This window comes from Seriola aureovittata, chromosome 13 (assembly GCF_021018895.1).
Source record: "Seriola aureovittata isolate HTS-2021-v1 ecotype China chromosome 13, ASM2101889v1, whole genome shotgun sequence".
Classification (NCBI taxonomy): Eukaryota; Metazoa; Chordata; class Actinopteri; order Carangiformes; family Carangidae; genus Seriola; species Seriola aureovittata.
The window spans coordinates 11,420,407-11,443,262 of record NC_079376.1 but is presented as its reverse complement, the minus strand read 5'-3'; the positions used below and the strand labels follow the sequence as shown (position 1 = coordinate 11,443,262).

The 22,856-nt window shown below is 40.2% G+C and overlaps 1 long non-coding RNA gene across 1 annotated transcript in view; it reads right to left on the bottom strand.

The window, feature by feature from the left end:
• The window catches only part of LOC130180490 (uncharacterized), a 70,607-nt gene extending 48,575 nt beyond the window's left edge, over positions 1-22,032 (bottom strand). Inside the window, exon 1 of the long non-coding RNA XR_008829413.1 lies at positions 21,857-22,032. This is a non-coding gene — a long non-coding RNA (uncharacterized LOC130180490). The remainder of the gene's footprint in view (positions 1-21,856) is intronic.
• Between the last annotated feature and the right edge of the window lie 824 nt (positions 22,033-22,856).

Sequence of the window (22,856 nt, the reverse complement as noted above, 5' to 3'; positions counted from 1 at the left end):
GAGGCGGTACTTCAAGTTTAAAATGTATCATCCTTTGTTAATGCAAAGAATATTCACAGCAGATTATTCTCTTTACTTCAACCGTCTCCCCTCAACCTTTTCAGCACTGCACAGGTAAAGAGGCTTTTGCACAACCAAACATATTCCACATGCAAGTGTATCTGACTATCAAAAAAGCATTTAAGTCCTACATAGGAGAAAGAATCAATTGTCTTGTGAGATTTGTACAGGTCGCAGATTTACAGTATTTTGATTATACTGCCTGTTAGAACTTGATTATAGATGAAGTATGGTACAACCAAAACAGAATGACATAATCTCTGGGAACTACAGGAGGTGGAGAGATTTACCAGACTTCCCGGAGGGTCGAGCAGGTGACTGACAGATGGAGCCGGGCTGGCTGGCCTGCTGACCAGCTGGTTCTCCACTGCAGGGAGGCCCCTCTCTCCCTCCACTGGGCCACTAATCCTCTTCTACCACTTCCAGTCACAGCCCTGACCTCGTGATCCCACACTGCTACCACAGTCACCTGCTCGTGACAACACAGCGCTTCCTTGCAGAGAAATGTCTTAGCTGCATCGTGAGGAAGTGAAAAACTAAGGGCGTGTAAAGGCTGGGTAACAGAAGGTTGGCGGATCAATCTCAGCTGGGAGTTGGTTGGCGATGCGATTTGTGACAGCATGATATTCCCTGACATGATTTTCCCTCCACCGGCCTCCTGCTGTGTCTACACTAAGCTCCTGCAGTTGAAATGCAACATCTTGATCTTTTGCGCCCCACCTTTGCTCCACATCCTTTTTCCTGCTTATTTCTTCATGCATCACTTCTTTCTTTCTCCCTTTCCCTCTGTTATTTCTGTATCTCAGCACATTCACTTATTCTGCTCCTCCATTTGTACATCTTAAAATCACCTAGCAGTTTGCTATCTGTGACATATACTTGTCAGATCACAACTCTCTAGCCAAGTTGTATATGCTTTTTGCTTATTTTATGGTTGTGCAATATCAGCACTGGTTTCCTCCTCCAACCAAAACCTCAGGTAAAAATTGCAGTTTAGTCCACAGAGATTGAGACTCAATTCTTGGAAGCAGCAGTTGTAATACAGGAAGAGAGAAAACATATAGAGTAAAAGGTGTGAAGAAAAAGAGGAAATTAAACAGGAGGATGCTGGGAAGAGTCAGTACATGATATATATACTAACAGACAGATTCAGCTTAAGACTTTTGACTGTTGACTCTGCAGCAAAGGGAGCATCCAGGACATATAAAGCACTCTGTAAAATGGCAGCTGCACTCAGTGCTTAGGGGGGAATGTTAATCTTCCTACAAAATATATACCTGGGTCATGACAGGCTAATATCTCTTGTGACAAATCGATGCAACTTAGGAGGGGTATTGCCAGAAAAACATGAAATGCTTGCAAAATAAATGTGGCCAAAAAAAAAAAAAAAAAAATCACATTTTGTGGTAGACACATGGGGGCTTTAAAATTGTCTGGCCACCAAAGATGCTGACACTGGCAAACAACGTTTCCCAAAGATTCAACTCATGTCAACCAAAGCCCCAGCTTCAGATCTTCAAGAGTCAAATGAATGTAGATGCAGCTCTTTTCATCTAAACTGCTTCACTGAAGTTAAACAGCAGGGTGAGGGAGAATTATTACTTCAATCTGTTTTTTTTCCATTTCAAATGCTCTTGCTGATTATTTCATTTTACAGAAACATACTGACTGTGCCAGGCATTGTTCCTTGTATGAAGTGTTTGATTGTCTTGATGGCTTTTTTTAATGATTGACAATTATGGTCCAATCATAGCTTAGCAACCGTTATTAGCCTCAGCAGGCCTGTCAAGCTTTGGATTTCTCCACATGCTAAATAGGTGTTCATGGGACTGCAGTAAGAGCGATAGGGTCTTTTTTTTTAGCATGATACCATACAGTAGCCATCAAATGCATATTGCAAATGTAAAAGCATACACACTCTTTTGCTGTGTTCTTATTCCAGACTCAGCTGGAGATAACAAAAAATCAGTCAGATACATTTTTCAACCAATTCGAGGAAATAATCAAAAAACCAAATCAGTTGATAGCTATTAAAATCTGCCTGTGTCATTTCAGCCAACATTTACGTCGATTTCTTTATTTCTAAGGCAGGCAGGACTTTGCAAAGGATCAATTAGCATGTCAGCAAACCTCTAATATCACAGCAAAGCATGTGATATTAGTCATGCCGTGGTACCATGGCACTGCCTGTAAACAGCAGAGGGTGACAACTTGTTAGCCATCGGCTCATGTGACTGAGAGCAAGGTTGAATGCAACTAGAGGGCGCAGCCTGACTGACCAGCTTAGTTTAACCAACCATGAATGACAAGCCATCAGCACAGGCCTGAAGACTGACAGATGCATGAACTAATTTAGGACAATAATGATGCACTTGCGCATCTACACATTCACACTGACAAAGACAGTCAGCCGAGAACACCCATGGGTTCTGTCAGTCCAATGCCAGGCGCTCATCAGCTTTTATGTAACTGTCTGTGTCTCCCACTCATGCCAAATGTCCCAGGAATGGCTTCTGGGTGGAAGGGGGGCTAACAAGCTGTGTGTCAGCTGGGAATAGTTTTAAGGGGCAGCATGAACAAAACGTCTTTTAGTTTGATGTGAAAGATTGCCTTGTCTCCCAGTGTTGGGCCGTTCCAAAAAAGTGTTACAGGCACAAAAAGCTTCATCGTTTATGCAGGGGTGGGTTGTAGGCGGTTCTCTGCTTGTCTTTTCATGTTGTGGAGAAATGAGAGGATGGGCTGCACAGTCCACAGATCGCTGGGCTGTCCTCATTAGAGCCTCTAATGTCTCTGAATGTGAAGCCCACAAACACAGTGCCTCGCTGAGAAACTCAAGAAAAAGAATATTTCTGATCTGTCAGGTGACGCGAGTCATATTTGAGTCATTAAATAAATGGAGGGAAGATTGTGTTATTTTATTTATTACATTACCAAAGCAGATGCATCAAACAGAGGAGTTTGAATTTGGATTTTTGTATGATGAATCATATAAACGGGCATGACATTGTCTTTCCTAATGGAGAGAATACTCATCACAGAGAGTCTAATGTCTCCTGAGAAAGTATAACCCTCTGAGTCAACTGACTGCATCTATAATTTAACAGGAGCCAACACCTTCTCAAGGGCAAGACTGGAGCCTTGCCTTCAACAACAACAAAAGGAGAACTCTTACAACTCAATTTATGGAGTTCACATAGGCACTGCACTATTCACCTTCAAGGTACAGGGAGTTTGAATGAAGGGGTGCTCAACCATGGCCGCATGCACCTATACCCATAAAAAACTCCATTTTAATTCATAACACAGGCGAACATAAATGCACTTCTATTAAATTGGAAATGGCATCGGGGAAAAAACAAAATCACAATTGCCACAAGCCAAGAGAGAGATTAAGGAAAGTAAGTGAAGAACTCAGTAGGACAATTTAATTGAAATCTCCTGAGGGATTGGATGGCTGTATAGCAGGGGGAAAACACATAGTAAGTAAAAAGAAAAAAAAAAAGGCTGCACAATTTCTACCGGAATGTCATTTTTCACTCAGTTCAAAAGGAAAAGGTCATCTGGCATCCTGCAGTATTAATGTACAGGCACAAAAAGGCATTGATGATTGGTTTTCAATCATTCATTAAAACTTACCATGCTCCAAGGCACAAAGCTATGATTAAGAAACATTTCTTACCCCCTCAGTCTGGCCACCAGTTCTTTTCTCTTGCTTTAGGCTCACTTGTCCATTCTATTTCATTATTTAGTTTCTAATTAAAGCACCTGCAGTTATGCCCACACTCTGTTTCAAGCACATACTGTATTTTATATCTCTGTGTGGTTCCAGACAACAGCTGAATTAAGCAACCAGTCTGCTAACAGCGAATCTGTCTTTACCCTAAATACTGTTTACATGTTGTCTACCTGACTGCCTGGAAGTCTCCCTCCTTCCCACATGTGGTCTCGTTGATAACAGTCTCAGGTAGCGGCGGTGTGATGCCCAGAATACAGCTCCTACACCTTTCAAAGCGTCTGCCCTTTTCATTGGCACGGCAACAATGTTTTTATTGCCATAAATAAACCGAGCCATATCGGCCACACGGCATTGAGAGTCAACCGGCTGACACAGATACCCTCACACAGAAGTGGATGTATCACCGGGGAACGTGACGATGGAAAAGCCAAATGAGACACAAACAGACCTACATTCTCCAGATCTTTCTGCACAGACTGTGACAAGGTGTGACATGCTGCTGCAACATTCAAACACACACACTCACACACACACACTACCTAGCTGCAAGATTAGTTTTAGTCCATGATGGACATGTATGGCTAAAGATACTTTTACACATTGTCCATTAAGATAATGTGCAAAATAATGTGTGAAATCCCATGAAGCTCAGTAGACCGAGCATCATTGTATTGATATTTTCAAATTTAGCTGCTGTATTCTCACTGGAGCTACTCATAATAGAAATGTGCACTCACTCATGGTACTTTGCATAAATCTGACAAATTTAGAGGATACAAGATGATACTGTGTATCCAAGGCTCACAGTATTTTCCAAAGGTTACCAGATAAATACCTGCAGTCCAACTGCATTTACAGGAACACTTCACTGTCAGTCACCTGCACCTGCAGACAAGCGATTGCCAGATAAGTAGGTGGCACCTCCGCATTGTTGTCATTAGACATTATGCTGTGAAGCCCATATTTTCTTTTCTTTTTATGTTTCTTATATTTAGTGCTTTTGCTAACTTTCCATTTACAGCTTTTAATATTTAGTTTTCCCATTTATAAAAATGAATGTCCTAAACTGTGCATCCACTGGGCCCTGGTTTCAGTTTATTTGTTTGTGCACATTGCATTTTGGTGCAGTAATTGAAAGAGCCACAGACCGATGGATCAGTTAAACTTATTCAAGAGGGTGGCACATGTTTGGATTTTGCCAAGCATAGCTCAGATCGCTGTAGCTGCATATGCTGACAATCCATCAATTGATCCTGCTATTTCTGCAGGGCATGGAGTTTAACACTGGGCAGAGTGCCAGCCCTTTAGAGAGGAGAGCTGATCAGTCCAACCACAGGACCACAAGGCTGTCACTTTGTATGACAACCCAGGGGACATAAAGAGAGCCAGCAATGTGACATAGGCATAGAGAGTTACGAATGAAAGAAAACCAATCAAACAAGGACGAACCATGTTTAAATAGCAACAAGGCCACCAGTCTACAGGAACAGCTAGCAGCTCTGTGAGGCACAAAGATTAAAGTTAAATGCTAATGTCAGCATGCTAACATTGACACAGTGATGACGCTAATATGCTGATGCTAAGCAAGTGTAATGGTTACCATGGTCACCATCTTAATTCTGATAGTTGTTGAGGTATTTCAGTCTATACCAAGTGGCCTGACCCACATCCCTACAGGTATGGTGTAAGCGCGGATAGAATAACTAATAAAACATTTACCTCAGGATAAAAATCACTTACACTTTATGCAAAGTTCATCGCAGTCATTGGTTGTATGTATGTATTTTTTGTACTAATAACTCGTCAAAGTCAGCAAACATATAGAGCTACTTTCTATTGGATTCTATGAGAGCATTGTTTTTTCCAAGCATTTTTGTGAGCATCATGGAAAAAGCCATTTGCTGTGCTGTCACGTCTCTTTACTAATGAACTTATAGAATACCACAGGGACTTGACCAAACTTAGTATACTGCAGGAAATGATGCAGGGTGTGATTGCTGAGAGGTGAAAAGGTCAGACACTGTCCGAGACTCTTGCTAATGATGTCGCTAACTGCCTAAATAAAGCCAGCGGGTGAAAGTGCTGATGCAGGCCAAAATAAAAAAAAAAAAAAAAAAAAAAAAAAAAAAAAGCAAACCTCAGACCTTCTTCTACCCTTAAAGTCAATCCAATTTCATATTCTCTGAGATTAACTTTGCCCCACTTACTCCCACCCCTAATTCTCAGTGATACACGTCCAATTAAAGCTTAATTATAAGGAACTTCATCTATCTGAGAAATGCACGACATTACGTATTCACACTTTCGCAGAGGGTACAGTAGTTTGTGGGTAATGATGATGTACGATCTAATAACAGATTTCTACTTCTGTCAAGTCAGACATTTATTAGCATTCATGTGCTTGTTCAATTAACTCCTCTGATTAATGTGCCAATCAATTGAACTTAATGATTAGTGTTATGAAACAATGTTGCATAACACTGTTAAACCTCTCTCAAACAGCAGGAGATTCTGATTAGTCAGACAAGTGCACAACAAACTGTCAGTGAAATGGGAGGAACATTTAATGAGGAGAAATGGTCAAAGGAAGCTAGAAGTGAGGTGAGAGGTAGGGGGTGCACAAAATTACACACACCGAGTGACAAATGCATTAAGAAGTGTGAGAATTAAAAAGAAGAAAACTTCAAGGTTTCTTTGTGCATGAATATTAAGTTATAATAAAGGAAAACACTTATTACATGGTGATGTGTGTTGTTGCACAAAATTGATATTTACTTCCACAGGTGCAGTGGCCCTGAGTGCTCAACGCACTGCAGCATAAGAAAACACATGCAAATAGACAAAACACAAACAAATTCAGAAAACATCTTTATCAATCTGACAGCGCATAAAATGCTGCAAACACTCACAACACAACAAAATACACAAATGCACTGCAAGAAGAACAGAACACAACAGAAGTGTTCCCATGGGAGACAAAAAGTGATGAACCTGGAACGTACTTGTTGACTAATACTTTGTGACAACAAGTGTGCATGGATTTTTTAAAATAATATCATAATACATCCATGCAAGTGCATCAAAACCAAGTTCATCACTTTTGTGTCCCCTGGAAACACTTCCTTTGGGTTACGAGTATCTGCAGCACGTTTGTGTATTTGGTTTTGTTATGAGTATTTGCAGCGCATGTGTTGTCTAACTGATGAAAATGTTTTCTGAATTTGTTTGTGTTTTGACTATTTGCACGTGTTTTCTTGAGTTGCAGTGCACTGACTTCTCAGGGCCACTAGACACAGATATCATAAAGTATAAACATTTTAGAAAAGTTTAACCAAGGTCAAAATCCTTTTTGTCTATGAAATACAAAATAATAATGAGCAAATGTTTTAATTTTTTAAAAGAACATATTGTAAACAACATTTTTGTGAGAACATCTAAGCTTCAAGCGTCTGGACTGAGAGATGATGTTGTTCTAAGACGTGCTGTCAACTTCTGCTGTGCACTGGGCACATCATACTGTAAAGCTTATGACCACTGATACAAGACGTAGACCTGGTTATGTACTGTTAACAATTTAACTCGTCTGCCCATTTCAACATTCAACAATTTGGAGGAAGTATCATGTTTGTATTTGACTCAGAAAGTGGAAGCTAGTTACCTCAGTTTCACCAGCAATTGCACTGAATCAGACTAGATGTTACTTTTCAGTCATGTTTTATCAAAACCTGCTGAGTCATCAGCAGCTCCTACGCTTTGTGTTCATCCTACCTTACACAAAGGAGAGGCTCTAGTCAGTGTTAGCTGTCCCTCTTTAAACGGTCCTTTTGTAATAATGGCAAATGACCAGACTTTTAAAACTCCCATCAACGGGTCGTCCCATTGAGCAGGAGTCCCACACAGAATAACTAACATGTGGAGTCATGGAGTAACATAGGGAGTGTTTAAATCACACATGGGACAAAGCAACAACTAACAAACTCTGCCCATTAGATGGTTAACTGTCTACGTAGCCGACACCACACAGATATTGCACCTGTCAAGTTATCAACCATGCCACCAAGTAAGTACATAAACACCAAGGATGTACTACACATGAATATTAAGTTTGACTGTCAACACTGTTTGTGCATATTTGTAACATAACAGCATCTGCTTATTTTTAATTTCCTTAGTTCTTAATCCTGGTGCAAATCATAATTACTTAGAGAAATACTAATCTTCATTAATAACGACCCATGTTCAGAGCCCATGTCAGCTTCCTGGATCACACTGTGCTTTCATCATCCCACTGAGGAACTCAAACCCCCTGCACCAAGGGTTATGGGCAGATTGTTTAATTCAGTCTGATGCTCCAAATTACAACAAAAATGGGGGGAAAAGTGTTTCAGAGTAATTTACAAACAGGTTCAGAAGGCTGGCGATAATGAAAGGAACATGGAAAAGTTTCAACTTATTTTCAGCCACACAGTGAAAACAATAACTCCTCTGGCTAGCTTCCTAATTAAAAACCTGGCCTGAGAGAGCGTTTTTTTCTATGTGGTCTAGGTGGTAAGCTAACTTGCTTACAATCTAAAGTACTGTGTATAACTATTGTTAATATTAAAATATTTTTTCTGTATATGCTCCCTGGCCAGATTACCCACAATGCACTGCTATCTGTTGCTTTGGATATCTAAACAATACCTCTTACACGAGCTGTTTCATTTTAGGATGCCAGTTCTATAATATCATGTCGCAAATTCTGAAATACTCAAAACTGGTATCCTGTCAATTTATAATACAACCAAGCTTTTCGCCTCTAAAGATGAGAACAGTAGATTGACTCTCTTGATCTGAATGAGCCATTGAAGTAAAAAGATAATTACATAGACAAGGAGACAACTAAGAATTAGTGCATGTCTGTGGGATCACAAACGTCTTAACCCTGTCAGGAGCTTATTTAAACTGACTAATGGAACAAATGAAAACAAGGTTTTGTGTTACTATGAGCTGTGACTTACTGTTTACTTTCCACTAAAACTTTGTGATTCAGAGAGGTCCGCTCCCACAATTGAGTCGGCCCGAGACTCATACTGTAGCAGTGGGGGGTAACAAGCTGTAAGGGATAATCAGTGCTGATTCACCACAGTTCACCTCCCAACTTGCACAATATTTCCACATATCTTTTTTTATTCTTTTTCATCTTTTTTTAAATGTCTTTTTATGTGCTTGTGGGGGAATTGGTGATTTTTGTGTCTCAAAGAGAAAGATATTGCTTTTATTGAACTTTAAGTTGAGGAAAAAACTACATGTGGTGGTTATTACTGGCATCTGGTACAAAAGCCTGGGAGGGAAATGAAGGAAAATATTTAAAAGAGATGAAAAAATGGACCTAGTTTGCATTCTTTTGCAAAACTTCTGTCTTTTCCTTGGAAAATCTTAAGAAATATTTGCTAATATCCCACTAGCAGAAACAATAAGACTTCTAGCCTAAATCTTTCAGCATGAAAGCATCACATTTAGTGTTAACTGACCAAATTTAACACAAAAAGTGTACAAGTGAGTGAAAAGATTCACAGGCCATCAAAATCAGCCATATATGATGGTAAAATGAAACCGAAAAATGTCAATTTTTGTCCATGTCCATTGTCCATTCTTCTTTAGTTAATCAATGCATGAATCATATGTCAAAATACTCTTGGCCAATACGTTATCTGGACACCGTCAGTCAGTGTAATTTGAAGCTGCAATAATTACACGTGGTCTTCTTCCACACACAATAGCGACAATGTAATTGTTAAAAAAAGAGGAGTCCATGTTAGATTGGCCAATTTACTACTTCCCCTGGTATTTTATTCCTGTCTGAAAAGCCTCATGTTTTGTTCAGCCATGCATCCATTATACCATTTCCTCTGTCTGCACCCCTCTGACCTCCTCCTATTCTTCCTCTTGGCTTGGACTCTGATCTGTGGTGTGAAAAGCCTCGACACCCTGGTGTTCGACAGGAAGAGTGTCCCAGTGTGATCGGACTGAATGTCTTGCCAACACACACTGTGGAGCGGGTGCCTGTGAGGGTCTGTATGGACCCTCAGATGTGGAGAACAGAGAGGCAGACCCTCCAATAACAGCGGCCCTCTGTATTCAGACACATCCTCGGAAAGAGACTCTGCCAGTGATGGCCACCTGCCCGATTTACACACACAAAAACATGAATGCACATGCAAGCTGTATACACACAAATCCATGCTGAACTCAACTGATGTCCCACTTTTGCCTTCGTACACACACACACACACACACACACACACACACAGTGTCCTGGTCCAGCCATGACACCAGTGTGACCGACACATGATTGGACCATTGTGAGGCTTGCTACAGCTGGGGCCTTGCATTTATGTCATTGTGCGCTGCTAGAGGACAGATGTGTACCCCTTCATTGCATCCACAGTTTAAATATAGATATTAATCACACACACACACACACACACACACACACACACATACACAGTTATATGCCCACACAGATATACACAGACTTATTTCATTTCCAATAAAACTGACAGTGGAAACTATGAAAACTCACTTGATTGAAATTCATTTGACTGAAAACTACGGCACCGTCATTTCCTCAGCAACACTTGAAGGAGAAGCTTCTTCATTTAAATCCAATGCAAAAGAAAATCAGCCATCTTTGATGGGAAGATTCTTGTAATCAACCTCAGACCCCAGATTCATAAACACAGTTTAGAAGCCGACAAACCCGACACCACTGCTGTCGACCAAAGAATTGTGGAAGAAATGCTTCCATTTTACAGCCCTTATTACCTGTAGCACTTTCTTTGTGTTTACCGGTGAACACTAATCATGCATTACTCCAATGAGTAGCTGTAGTGCTATGTTCCGGGTCTCAATTTTCATTCAGTGCAAAATGTCAAGTTGTTTGTATGTTGCAGAGCCCTGAAATCATCTGCTAATATGCCGCTGCTCCTTTACCGCGCGGGAGGGGCGTCAAAACACTATCACTGATCACAGTTATTATAAAATAGGTTGCTGTATGGGGGTAGGTAGGAATTATGAGCCATATCTCACTCTCTCTCTTTCTATATCCATTTCTGTCACCCTTTTTCTGATGTGTGTGTGCACGAGTTTTGTGTTATTGATTGTGTGTTTCAGCGTGCGTCAGGTCTGTTGCATTTGCCAAAAGCAGAGCTGAGAAGATTGATAGGGGTTATCGTTTCAAAACATGTAATTCATCAGCACTTGACAAATCCATATCTGACACAAACGCCACCGCAGCTACACCTTCCTTGGATTTTTGTGTTTCATTCCTGATGAAATCTATGGTGTTATGTGTGTGTGTGTGTGTGTGTGTGTGTGTGTGTGTGTGTGTGTGTGTAGCAAAAGAGGGGTGGTTGGTAGGGGGGGTCTCCATTTGAAAGCAGAGGGGGATTGACAGTGCAGGATTGGACAATATTTATCTACAACAGAGCTGAGGAAAATAGGTTTGTCCCTGATGATATTTTCATCGATTGAAACATGTACTGCCCCCCCTCCCACTGAAAATGACTAATCTCAGGACTTGTGGTAGCAGTTTTGTTCTTGGGAGGTCAAGGTGCCATGTCCACACAACATGTTGGACCCAAGATGAATTCTTGGTTTTATCCTTACATGGATTTTTCAATCTTGCCTCCAACTGAACTGAGAACAAAGAAAAAAAAGTTTGTAAGAAAAAAAAAAAAAAAAAATCCCCTCAAATATCACCCATTTGCTGTTTTTTTTTTTTTTTTTTTTAAATGGCCAGGAAGAGATGAAGGAAAAGCAAGAAAGCACAGTTTTTATGACTTATCAAGTAGTTCTAAATGTCAGAGATAAAAAAAAATATAGAGGCCATCGGCCGGGTCTCTCTCTGCTCAAATGCCTAACATTACATAAACATTAAAATGCACCTTAAACACACTTAATGTGTCCTGACCTAAATTATGTTTCCATGGGAGCCCCTTGATGAACCACTGAGATATTAATAAAAGAAAGGAAACTACTATGTCTAGTGGGGATTAAGAAGATCACTATCTACATTTTCTACCGCACACCTCACATAAAACGCTCACTAATGAGCTGATATGGTAATTTTGGGACCATGTGAGGTTTTTGACATCATCCTAGTGTTTTATGACACCACCCTTGATGAGCGGTGTGCATGGAGTCATTATCATCTTGGAACATTGGAGGGAACATCATGGAGGAACAGTGTTGGCACCATAGGGTGCATCTGGTTCAATAAAATGGCCTCACACTGCTTTGCTGTTATGTGACCCTGCAGAGCAATCACTGGACCTAATGACTGCAAGAACACAGCAATCTGTGCCCAGTCAGCTCCTCCATGTTTAGCAGATGGCAAAAGACATTGTGAGTCGAAGCATCTTTCAGTGCTTGGCTTTCTACAAGCATCGACCCATCCCAATGTGGCTAAAATGAGACTCAGTCCACCATATTACTTTCTTTACCACTTTCATTCTCCATACGTTCAAGTTACATGCCTGTACATTAGGTTATTCATTTAATTACATAAAAATGCATTACAGTCATTTGACAAGGGCTTTTCTCCAAAACACCTTTTTCCCCTACACCTGCACGAATAATCCTGAGTCAAATAACCTCCTCTCCATCATGAACAACAAACAAAAAAATGATGGTCAGTCAGAAATCTTACACTGAAATCAATTAACAAGCAGTAAAACAAGTGATGCCATGAGCACATGGATATAAAATGACCAGATTATGATTTCATTCATAGCCAGCTGGGGTTGAGTTTCTTGACTGAAAGGTTTTGAGGAGCCTTTCCTCAGAGCCTTTCTGACTCCCAAAGGACCTTTATACATCAAAACACACTTGTGACATATCATGAATATGGTTATAAAAAAAAGATATCACACACTTAATGGTAGGCGTCTGTGAAATGTATCATGCGGCAAGTCACTGGGTAAATTAGAAAACTGAGGGAATTTACATTTAACATAACCACGAATTTGACGATATCTAAAAAAGTGGCTTCTATGTATGGAAAACTTACTTACAGCTGAAAAGAGGCAAAAGTGCCATCCAAAAGAAATCTGTAATAGATCATTCAGAAAAAGAGAAAGAGGTTATTGGTCATGGCAGCAAATGTGTAGTTTGCCTGTAGCCCCAAATGAACTGGTTTTAAATTCTAAGATATGTTTTGACAAGTGTGTTTGTGACATAAGGTGAAAAGGAACATTTAAAATGAGAGTGAGCTAGAGTTGAAGAGATACAGGTTAGTTGTGTGATGTTGAAGCCAATATTGTATAATTCTCAGATTAGCTTCCCAATAGTAAAATCTAAAATTTGGTAGGCCTTTTTAGGTCTTTGAAGAAATTGTTTAGGTAGGCGAGATGTTTTATATGTCTTATGTCTTATAGATGGAAACAAGCACATTCATTTTAACTGAATGAATACACTCTGCAAAAGAGTAATTCAAAGCTCAACAATGAAGACCTTTGAAGGAGTCTGTGACCAGGTATGTAAAGCTGAATGCTGCAAGCTTAAAGAAATTATTTTTGGAGAAAAATACACTTTTACTTTAGATTTTGTGGCCAGAAATTTGGTCAAAAGACTCAAGGATCAAAAGTGCTGCTGGGATGGATAACAATAAATCAGAAATGGGGAAAGGGGATTCTCCGCATACAAAGAGACTTTTTGCTCAAATCCTTCTCTTACTATCCCCTTGATGCTGGGACGCGATTGAAGGGAAATGGCTAAAGGTTCGATTGTGATCGCATATAGGGGAGGGCTGAGGGGGCAGCCCTGTCTCTCTGAGCAGTATAAGGGAAAGTATTCAGAGTTGGTGTTCTTGATTCTCTCACAGGTTAACGTTGATGACTAAGCCAACTTTATCCATATGAGTGTTCAATAGCATAGCTGTCTGATCCTAGATTTTTACCAGGTGCATAGACTTGGCAGCAGTAGCAAGTTCCTCCACAGGTCTTCAAACTTGTGACATACTCCATTTGGCACAGTGATCGTGATCCTGAGGGTTGCTGGGTAGAGGACACCGAACTTCACATCAGGGCATGACAGCTGCAGCTGCCGTTTCATGTTGCTGAAAGCAGCTCTCTTCTCAGCAATGGAGGCAGTGTAGTCTATGAATATGGAGACTTTCTTATATCAGCAGTGGACAGAGTGAGACTTTGCAACATATTGAATCTTGGTGCGCAAGTGGTAGCAGTGTACTTCTTTGTGTAATAATTGTACAGCTTTGAGCAAGGTCCCTCACATACACCTAGTATCCCAGTCGGTCACAAGTTGTAACTTCTGCTCCTGCTCTTAAGATACACACACACACACACACTTTTTCTCCAGAGCAGAGACATGAGTGGTTTGCACAGTCACTGTAGCCTCCAGATCAGCAAGCCAGGTGCCATAGTCTATAGCTGCACGCTCCAGCTAAAGTACCATCAGTTCTTGAGCATTAACATGACTTCTTGTCGCATGGTGTTGATTTCTGCTTTGTTGTATGAATGGTTCTGTTAGCGCTAGCTTCTTTTTCTGCCAGTGTTGGCAGCTCAGGTGACGCTGTTTTGCTGTGGTCTGCTTCTCGGTGGTCAGACTTATGATGTCCAGACATTCCTCACCGTCAAAAAAAATATATGGGAGGGTTTGTAAAAGGTTTCCAAACGCATGAATTATTAATCAGCGGGGAAACACATCTTATTATACATATCATCCATTCACCCGGAAGTCCCTGAGAAGGAACCGTGACTGTTACTCCTTGCTTATGCTACAAGCCACCACTTGCAGTCCAACACAGTCTCATGTCAGTTCATGTTCAGAAACACAAAATTGAATCTATTGATTTTGTGTACCTGCAATAATTGTCTATGTTTTTTGTGACAGTCAGCACGAAATAGACACATTTTTACAATATTTTTCTAATAAATGAAGGACTACATTCATTAGCAGCAGCAGGCTACAGGAGTCAGGAAGGTGTGGATGGTGGGTGTAGAAATCTCAAATCCAGAGTTTTGTCAGTGGTTAGGTTTAGGCACTAAAAGAATTAAGGTAGGGAAAGGGAAAGATCTGAGCTTTGGTTGAATATAAATAAACTTGTTGTGTCTGAAGTCACTGAACTTTTTCTGTTTTAAGCAGACCACTGCCTTTCACTAACCTTACCCAAGTTCTGTGAGTGCCTAAGCATAACCATTAAAAAGTGTAATCCATGTCCATGTACACAAAATCAATAGATTACATTTTGTGTATCTGGACACACACGTGAGATGCGGTTGTACAGTCATGTGAATAATCATTGTCCTATCCAAACAAACAACAGCATTGGTCAGCAATGGTGGGAAAAAGAGTGAAATTTTACAGCTGCAAAGAGGAAGAATGACATCTGGGTTTCAATAATAGAGACCACATTTTTAACCATGACGACAATGTTGATGTAAGATAACTACTCTTAAAATCCAGCAATGCTTTCTTTAGCCAATTAAACACACTAGTACACACTGTATAATGAAAACAGAATGCACACTTCCACTGTGCATTGTCAAAATTTTGTGTTCTCATTAGGCCCTCCCTCAGACACATCTGCTTCTTCATGGGTCCCCAGAGGGTCATGTTGAAGAGTTACACCGTCTCTGGTGAGTTCAAGGTAAATTCCAACCGGATGTGTTCAGGGTCCAGTGAGCATGAAGCATGTAAGTCGTAACGTGGCAGATCATCTATGGTTCTCTAAAGTTTTTGGGTAAAAATCAGTTAACTTTTCAAAATCCTCCTGCAGAAAAGTGGGCACCGCTGAGCGATGCCTTGGCAATTAGTAAGTGTGTCAAGGTAATTCTCTCAGAGTCACATACACTCTCTGTAGATATGCAGATTTGATGCGCTGTAATCATTCCAATATTCTGTTCCTCTGAAATTCATTTGAAATCCCCCTTTTTCCAATGCATTCGAGTTGCTCTCTGCCAGAAACTCAGTGTTTCTCCCTCAGCAGTATCTGGGGGATAGTGACTCATTGAGTCATGTCATTAGATAATGGGTTTGGAGGAGTTATTCAAATAAACACAGTTCCTGGATGTAAAATGGAGGCAGAGAGTTCAATGTTGTTTTTTGTGGGGATACCAGGGGAATTCCAGCACTGCTGCAGGGCCCATCTGTTGTAGATCGAAGCAGCATCACAGAATCACTGACCCATAATGCAGCTGCCCTGTCACAATATTGTTTTTAAAGATATACCACAGCAACCATCTGCATCTCATTGCCAGTGGCACTCGAACAAGATATTCTCAGTGTAATGCCAGTAGTAAAATTACCCTGATCTTCATGCTAAAAGCAGGTCTGGAGTTCATCATTTAGTTATTATTGATTAGGTCAGTTCCCCAGTGATCACAGCAGTGTGTTGGCTCATGCTGACATGTGTGGGATGCATGATATTGCCTTAAGCACAGAGTCATTATTACATTTCAGCTGTACTGGATGCAGGCAATATGATCATTAACAATAATATTAACTCAACACATTTACATACTTCAAAATACAGTTCAGCGAGATACTGAATAAATAATGTGTATGTTTATTCCCAGTGCTGCAGCAAAACCTTGAATTCATTCTGTGGGATTATCAATCCCACAAAATGAAAATAAACAAGTGGAAGAGAAAGAAATGCTCTTGGTGTGACAATGTAATCAGAGCTTTTGGTATCAAGACGGTAATTCAAGGTGCCTGCAACCTGTCATCAATCTTTTCAAATAATATGGTACAAGTAGTTTTTGGGCTATACTGTACCGATTTATTTTTTTAATAAAAATTCATGTAAAACTGGTATCTATTGAGGTTATGAATTAATAAATCATGCATATATCTTTGAGATCGGTAAACAGTACCAGTCAAGTGAATGGGAAAGTATGTCCAAACCTTTATTGTATATTCATGTTGTGTAATAGTGCAAAACACACAAAGTGTCACATTCAAAGAGCTAGCACACTCTCATCACATCAAAATGACACTTTGCTATATGTTGCATTGTCCAGATTTTGTAATAGCTGATAGAAAATCAATAATGAGCTTCAGCACACCATCCACAACAAATCTGCCATTAAGCTGCAGACCTCTTAGAGTGACAAGATGCAACAGGCTGGGATCTTAAAGGGATACTGTTTTAATCAATATTTTACATCCATAAAGTCGGTGGACTTGCAAGAGTAAGATTTTAAAAAGTACGATCAAAATCTGTGCAATGAAGGAGGAGGTATTTTGACTTAGTATGAATCAAGCTTCAAAAACACTGGAACCTACACTACCCATAAAGCAATTCTGTGTCGTTACACTTTCCATGTACTGTACCATGCTACTGCACTGTAAACGCAAATGTCTTTCAAACTGCCTGTCACAACTCTGTAACACGGTTTGCTGTTGTACATTTTTTTTCTTCCCGCCCAAGATGAGATAATCCTGGTGACATCATCAGGGGTTATTTTTTCATTGCCCCAATGAAGCGTCATCTGACCTTCATTTGTAGACTTCCCCTGTAAATTTAATTGCCAGGTGGTGTTTTCTATTATTCTTTGTCAGTGCTGCTAGTGCTTTGACCAGAGAACAGTGATATTTTGATAAATTATTTACTTATTATTGACTCAGGTGTCTTAACCTGTCCATGATTGTGTTTTTATACCATGATTGATAATTAGTGTAATTATTACAATACTGATGCCAGTTCTTGGTCATAATTCAGTTGCCATTGTCATTGAGTTCAAAAGCTTTCAATACATTGTTTTCTCATTGTCAAGCTGTTCTGGGAGCTGATGTGCTGCCAAACAAATAAAAGCAAAGTGCAATGAAAAGACAATTTTCATATAGTCATAATTCTCCTATAAACATTTTTCATGTACATACTGTAGCTGGACAGTGTTGAAAAATCCCTTTTCATCCTTATACATTATTGATGACTTAAAATAAAGTACTCAAGCACAATGTATAACACCTTCTATAGAGGCACTTTCATACTAAGTCAAATTTTATCAGTAGACTGGCAGTTATTCTAACACTGCATAGCCAGAGAGAAAAACTGGATTTCTTCATCTAAAAGATCCTTGTGTGTTACAAACAGCTTGCCCCTCACTCAATCTCCAAGAAACGTCCTCATTCATTAAGAACATACAGGACATCATCTCTTTAATACAAGGCAATGAAGCACTCCCAATGCATGGCTATAGTTATCCCTACACCTCTTCCTTTTACGTTCTTTCTTCGCCTGCAATAATGTGTGCATGTCCCTCTTTGTCCCTGTCCCTGCCATCACTTCATTATTTCCCTCAGCCCATTTTAGCCCATTTCCCTTCTGTCTGTCTGTAATTTCAGGAATAAACTGCCAGCTAAAGACTCCTACATTTCTTCTGTTTCAAACTCAAGTGATTGAGTAATCAATGAAGGATGCAGACTGGACACACACATGCTGTTAGAGACAAGAGAATACAGAAACTGTATATCAGGCTCACACTTGGCCTCAGGGTGTGTGTGTGTTTTTTTGTTTTTTTTTTTCCTTTGTTTGTTATCTTTTTATTTTTTTTATTCTCTCAGAGCCTGTGGTCATGCCGTATTGACAGGCTAGCTGTGGTGAGGCCCGGCTGAAAGGCTCTCAGGGCTTTTAGTCGCGCCCTCGTTTAGACGGCTTTGAAAAGAGGAGCTTGGCCTCTGTGGTTATCGCTGGCACGTTAGAGGGAGTGAATATAGATTTTATCCTTGCCACCTCCCACCTCTTCTCTTTCTGGCCTATTTATCACTTTCCGTCTCTCTCTCACTCTGTCCTTGCAATAATGACAGCAATTCATATTGAATTTCTCTATTCTCTGAGGGTGATGAGGATGAGGCATCAGAGGGCAGAAGCAAAGTTTTGTGAGGTGGCAGTTCATTAAGTACAAAATCCCATTGGTGAAAGAAGTGGTGGCGGTGGGTCTGACAGAGAAAGTAAAAGAAAAAAAAGATGTAGCAGGGAATAAGATGGAAACACTTCTGGGGATTCATTCTGAAAGACAGGGACAGACAGGTAGAAAGAGGAGAACATGGGATGGAAATAGAGAAATGGAATATCCTGACTGGGAGGTACAGAGAGGAGATGAAGGAATGACGGGCTCAGGAAATCCCTGAGGAGACGAGGGATGAGAGAGCACATGGAGGAAAAAGTAGGATGAGCTACACTGCACTGGGCTTCATCCCCCAGAGACCTGGGAGGGTGTGCGTGTTGTGTCTGTGCATCCTTATATCAGAGTAGATTTACTAATGGACACATTTTTTTAAATCCTACAGTATTTGACTTGTGCCTGTTAAGGAACTTTTTTCTTGAATATTTTAATATTTCCTGATGACAAGGTCAAATAAATCAATGCATCTGTTCGATTGCAGCCAAGAAGACATCCGCATCCTCTTGCAAAAAAGGAGTGTATAAGACCTGGGAGAGCACGTTGATAGACAACATAAAGATAAAACTGTCAGGGGCTACTGATATAGAGAGGGAAGGATGGGAGCAAAATTGAGAATGAATGGGGGAAGTAAAGTGAGAATGTATCTGAATCCTCCGCCTGAGCCAGTATGCTTCACTCTGAGGCTCATTAATAACTTAGACATGATGGAAAATCTTTTCCTCTTCGCTGTTCTTACAAGTTTTTTTGGCACATGTGGTCAAAACAGGAACCCCACTGTATTTGACACTTGTCATGAGGATTCACTTCTCATGCACATGCAATTTAAATCCTGGGATTTCGGTTGGTGAAACTTCTCCTACTCATGCGTCTCCTTATTGATACATGTTTAAAGAGGCATTCACACTATGTTGAAACCTGTGGGAAAAGATAATTTAATGGGGTTTTAAAAGTTGTCCTTAAATTTGCAGAAGGCTGTGGCTTTTCAGCAGACATTCATGCAGTCTCTAATGCAGTTTAAAAAATTGGCTAGAAAATGTGTATTTCAAAACCCCAGTATGAGCTACAATTTGTCTGACTCATGAAACCTGTGCTAGGGTTAAAAAGTTTTTTTTTTTTTTTTTTTTTTTTGCTTGGACGGGTTCCTACCCGAGTGAAATGACCCAGAAGTATCTAAGTGGCAGTTTTGATAAGAGCTGGTCAAATTCTCTAAATGCTGAGGAAAGGAGCTTCAATGCAACATCTCTGCAAAATGATGATAGTTCAAAATTTTCAGTCTATTGTATGAATGCCTGTTCTAGTTCTTCAAATTCATTCTTCAAAAATGTGAAAATAGATCAGTTCATACTTTTGGTCCTGCTGATGGATTTTTTTTTTTTTTTGCAAACACATAAAAAAAAAAAAAACAGTAAACAACTTGACAAATTACACCAAAATATTTGATGTATTTTGTCATGGCCAGCACTTACATTCGCTTTGTACCCTTGATAATGCATTGACTCCAAACGTGGCCTGAAAATCAAATTTCCCTGATTAAGCAATAAAAGGTTTGAACTGAACTGAAATGAATATAATTGCAATTACAGGTAACCTAGCAACAGCCTATCACAGTGTAGGTTGAGTGAGCAGGATGATGTTGGAGAGGATGTTGGTACTCAGCTGTGCCTCAGTGTAACTTGTTAGTGGGTAATTAAGTCAGCTTGTTACATCAAACAGCACAAATGCTCTCATGGCCCCACAGTCCTCTGCATGAAGCCAATTTAAAGCAAAACAGCCTTGAAAAGCAGAGGTTTCTCAGAGCTAACACGCAAGGAGGTGATTCAAAAACTGGAGAGTGTGGTCAAGTGATCACAGCAACTGGTGTGTAACTTACAAGTTACTGGTTTGATCCCTGCACCTTGAAGCTAAAGTAAAACACCAAGAATCAAGACCAATCTTTGACCTGAAAGTCATTTTAAATAATTACAGTACAAGTTATGCCTTACATCATTTTCCTAGAGGTTGTGTTTACATGAGTAATTCTTTCTGTAAATGTCTACTTAGTGGGCTAAAACGATCAATATATTTATTAGCACCAGAAAGATTATGTGGAGAAGGAAATAAGACAGAAAGAGACCAAAGAATGAATAAAAGAGAGGCAGGGAATATAAGAGGAAAGATGGATGATTTCCATTGACAGCAGGCAGCACGGTCATTCCCAGGGGGCTGCAGGGCTACTGTGACAACTGCACACACACACACACACACACACAGACACGCAAATACACACTCAGACTTTCTTCCCTTTCTGTTTTCTTTCTACCAGCTGCCTTCAAATTTCTATAAAAAGAGACAATACGTCTCAGGTTCTCTGTCCTCTTTCTCAAGGCATACAGGGAGTCAGCACAGGCCACAGCCAGGACACCACTTTCAGAGCAGGCCATAACTCAGTCGAGCTGCCTTGATGAGACTCATAACTACAGTATGAATTTATGGTCACTCATGTTTCTCCCCTTGTACTCATGGCTGAACGCTCACCTCCATTCACCCTTTCCCCTTCAGTGTAAGCCATTATAGTGACTTTCACTAAGCGCTTTAGGATAATTAATTTATGGCACAGCACTGTGACAACCTAAAGTCCTCTTTGAGCAATTACAGTGTGTGGTCAACTTGGTCTTTTTGTCAGACGGACAACTTAAATGCCCTTAATTCCTTTAGAACAGTGGGTTTACAGGGACGTAGAGATAGTGCCAGACAGGCTGTCAGCATGGCTGGATTAAGACCTCCACAAGCCTCTGGGTGTTTAAGGTCAGAGGGCCACCTACTATGTCAAAACACATCTGCTGACACTTCAGCGTCACAGAACAAACATATACAGTCATACCGGTTTAGAAGGAACATCTTGAATGTCCCAAAACATCAGCAGACGTTCATCATATGCCTGTAAAAATGACCTATCGTTGACCCTGGTGAAAGAAACACTGACAAAAGTGCAGAAAAAACAACCTCATAACAACGAGCCATCGCTGCTCTGTGAGAAACACGTCCAGGTAAAAACCCAATCCAAAATGGCCCTTTTAGCTCAGTCTTCCAAATGAGGTATTCAGTCCAAGAAAACATCAATAATTTGTCCCATAAACACACAAACATTAAATAGATAGTTGACTCTTACCTTTTTAGAAGTTCTTTCTCCTTTGTTTTGGCAAACTTCGGGGTTATTAAATCCTGAAACTCCGGCTTCCTGGCCAGCTCTGCTACTGCTGTCACTGTACCTCTGACGAACTGCAGCCTATTAGCTCTCCTTTTTACTTCATAACTAAAGCTGCCGGTTGCTTGGATGTTGGTACTAATGCCACACTGTTTGCATCTTTTCAGTTTTTCTTTTGGCATGTTCAGAGAACATGTTCCACAGTTCATTGTTGTGTTACCACAAACTTCCTGTGGCCTTGAGCACTGACATTTGATCTGTGTGAAATAAGCCAATAAGACACCTCAGACACTTGGTAGCCCACGCCCCAAGTTATTCAACGGGCCAATCACAGGCTACTGAATCAGGTTTTCTTAAAGGGATGACACGCCCATGTTACACCCACACAGGTGTTGTCACTTTGCCTGATTAGATCTCCTCTCAGGTCTGTGTGGGCAGGTGCAGACTACACTTCCAAACTGTCTTTTCCCATGTCAAGTGACGCATGCTGTTTAAAAATACAAACAATAAAACCACAATAAATTATTAATTATCTAGCTGTTGCATTTCTTGTCTAAGAAATCTTTTATTTTTCTAAATGTCTCACTGTCTTATGAAATGTTGTCTGTTTGTTTCTGTCTGAAATGAAGGACCAGAAATGACCACAAATCCTAAATGGCCAACATAATTGTAGCCTGCATGCTGTTTGTATAGTGCCAGATTATAAAGCTTGAAAGGTATAAAACAGTTACTGATGGGGGCGGGTCAATTCCCAGCACAGCTCTTCACCCTGAGCAGAGGTCTAATCAACCAGAATAATTGAATACACCTGTGTGATTGTGCAGGGAATTTAAAATAGGCTTTGTTTTTTTACCATTTTAACAGTCAAAATGTACCCATGACACCCTGTTGGCAGAGCCACGCTTGGCTGTCATTTGGAGAAAACTGGACTAAACTTACCGTAAAATGTTGTAAAATTATCCTT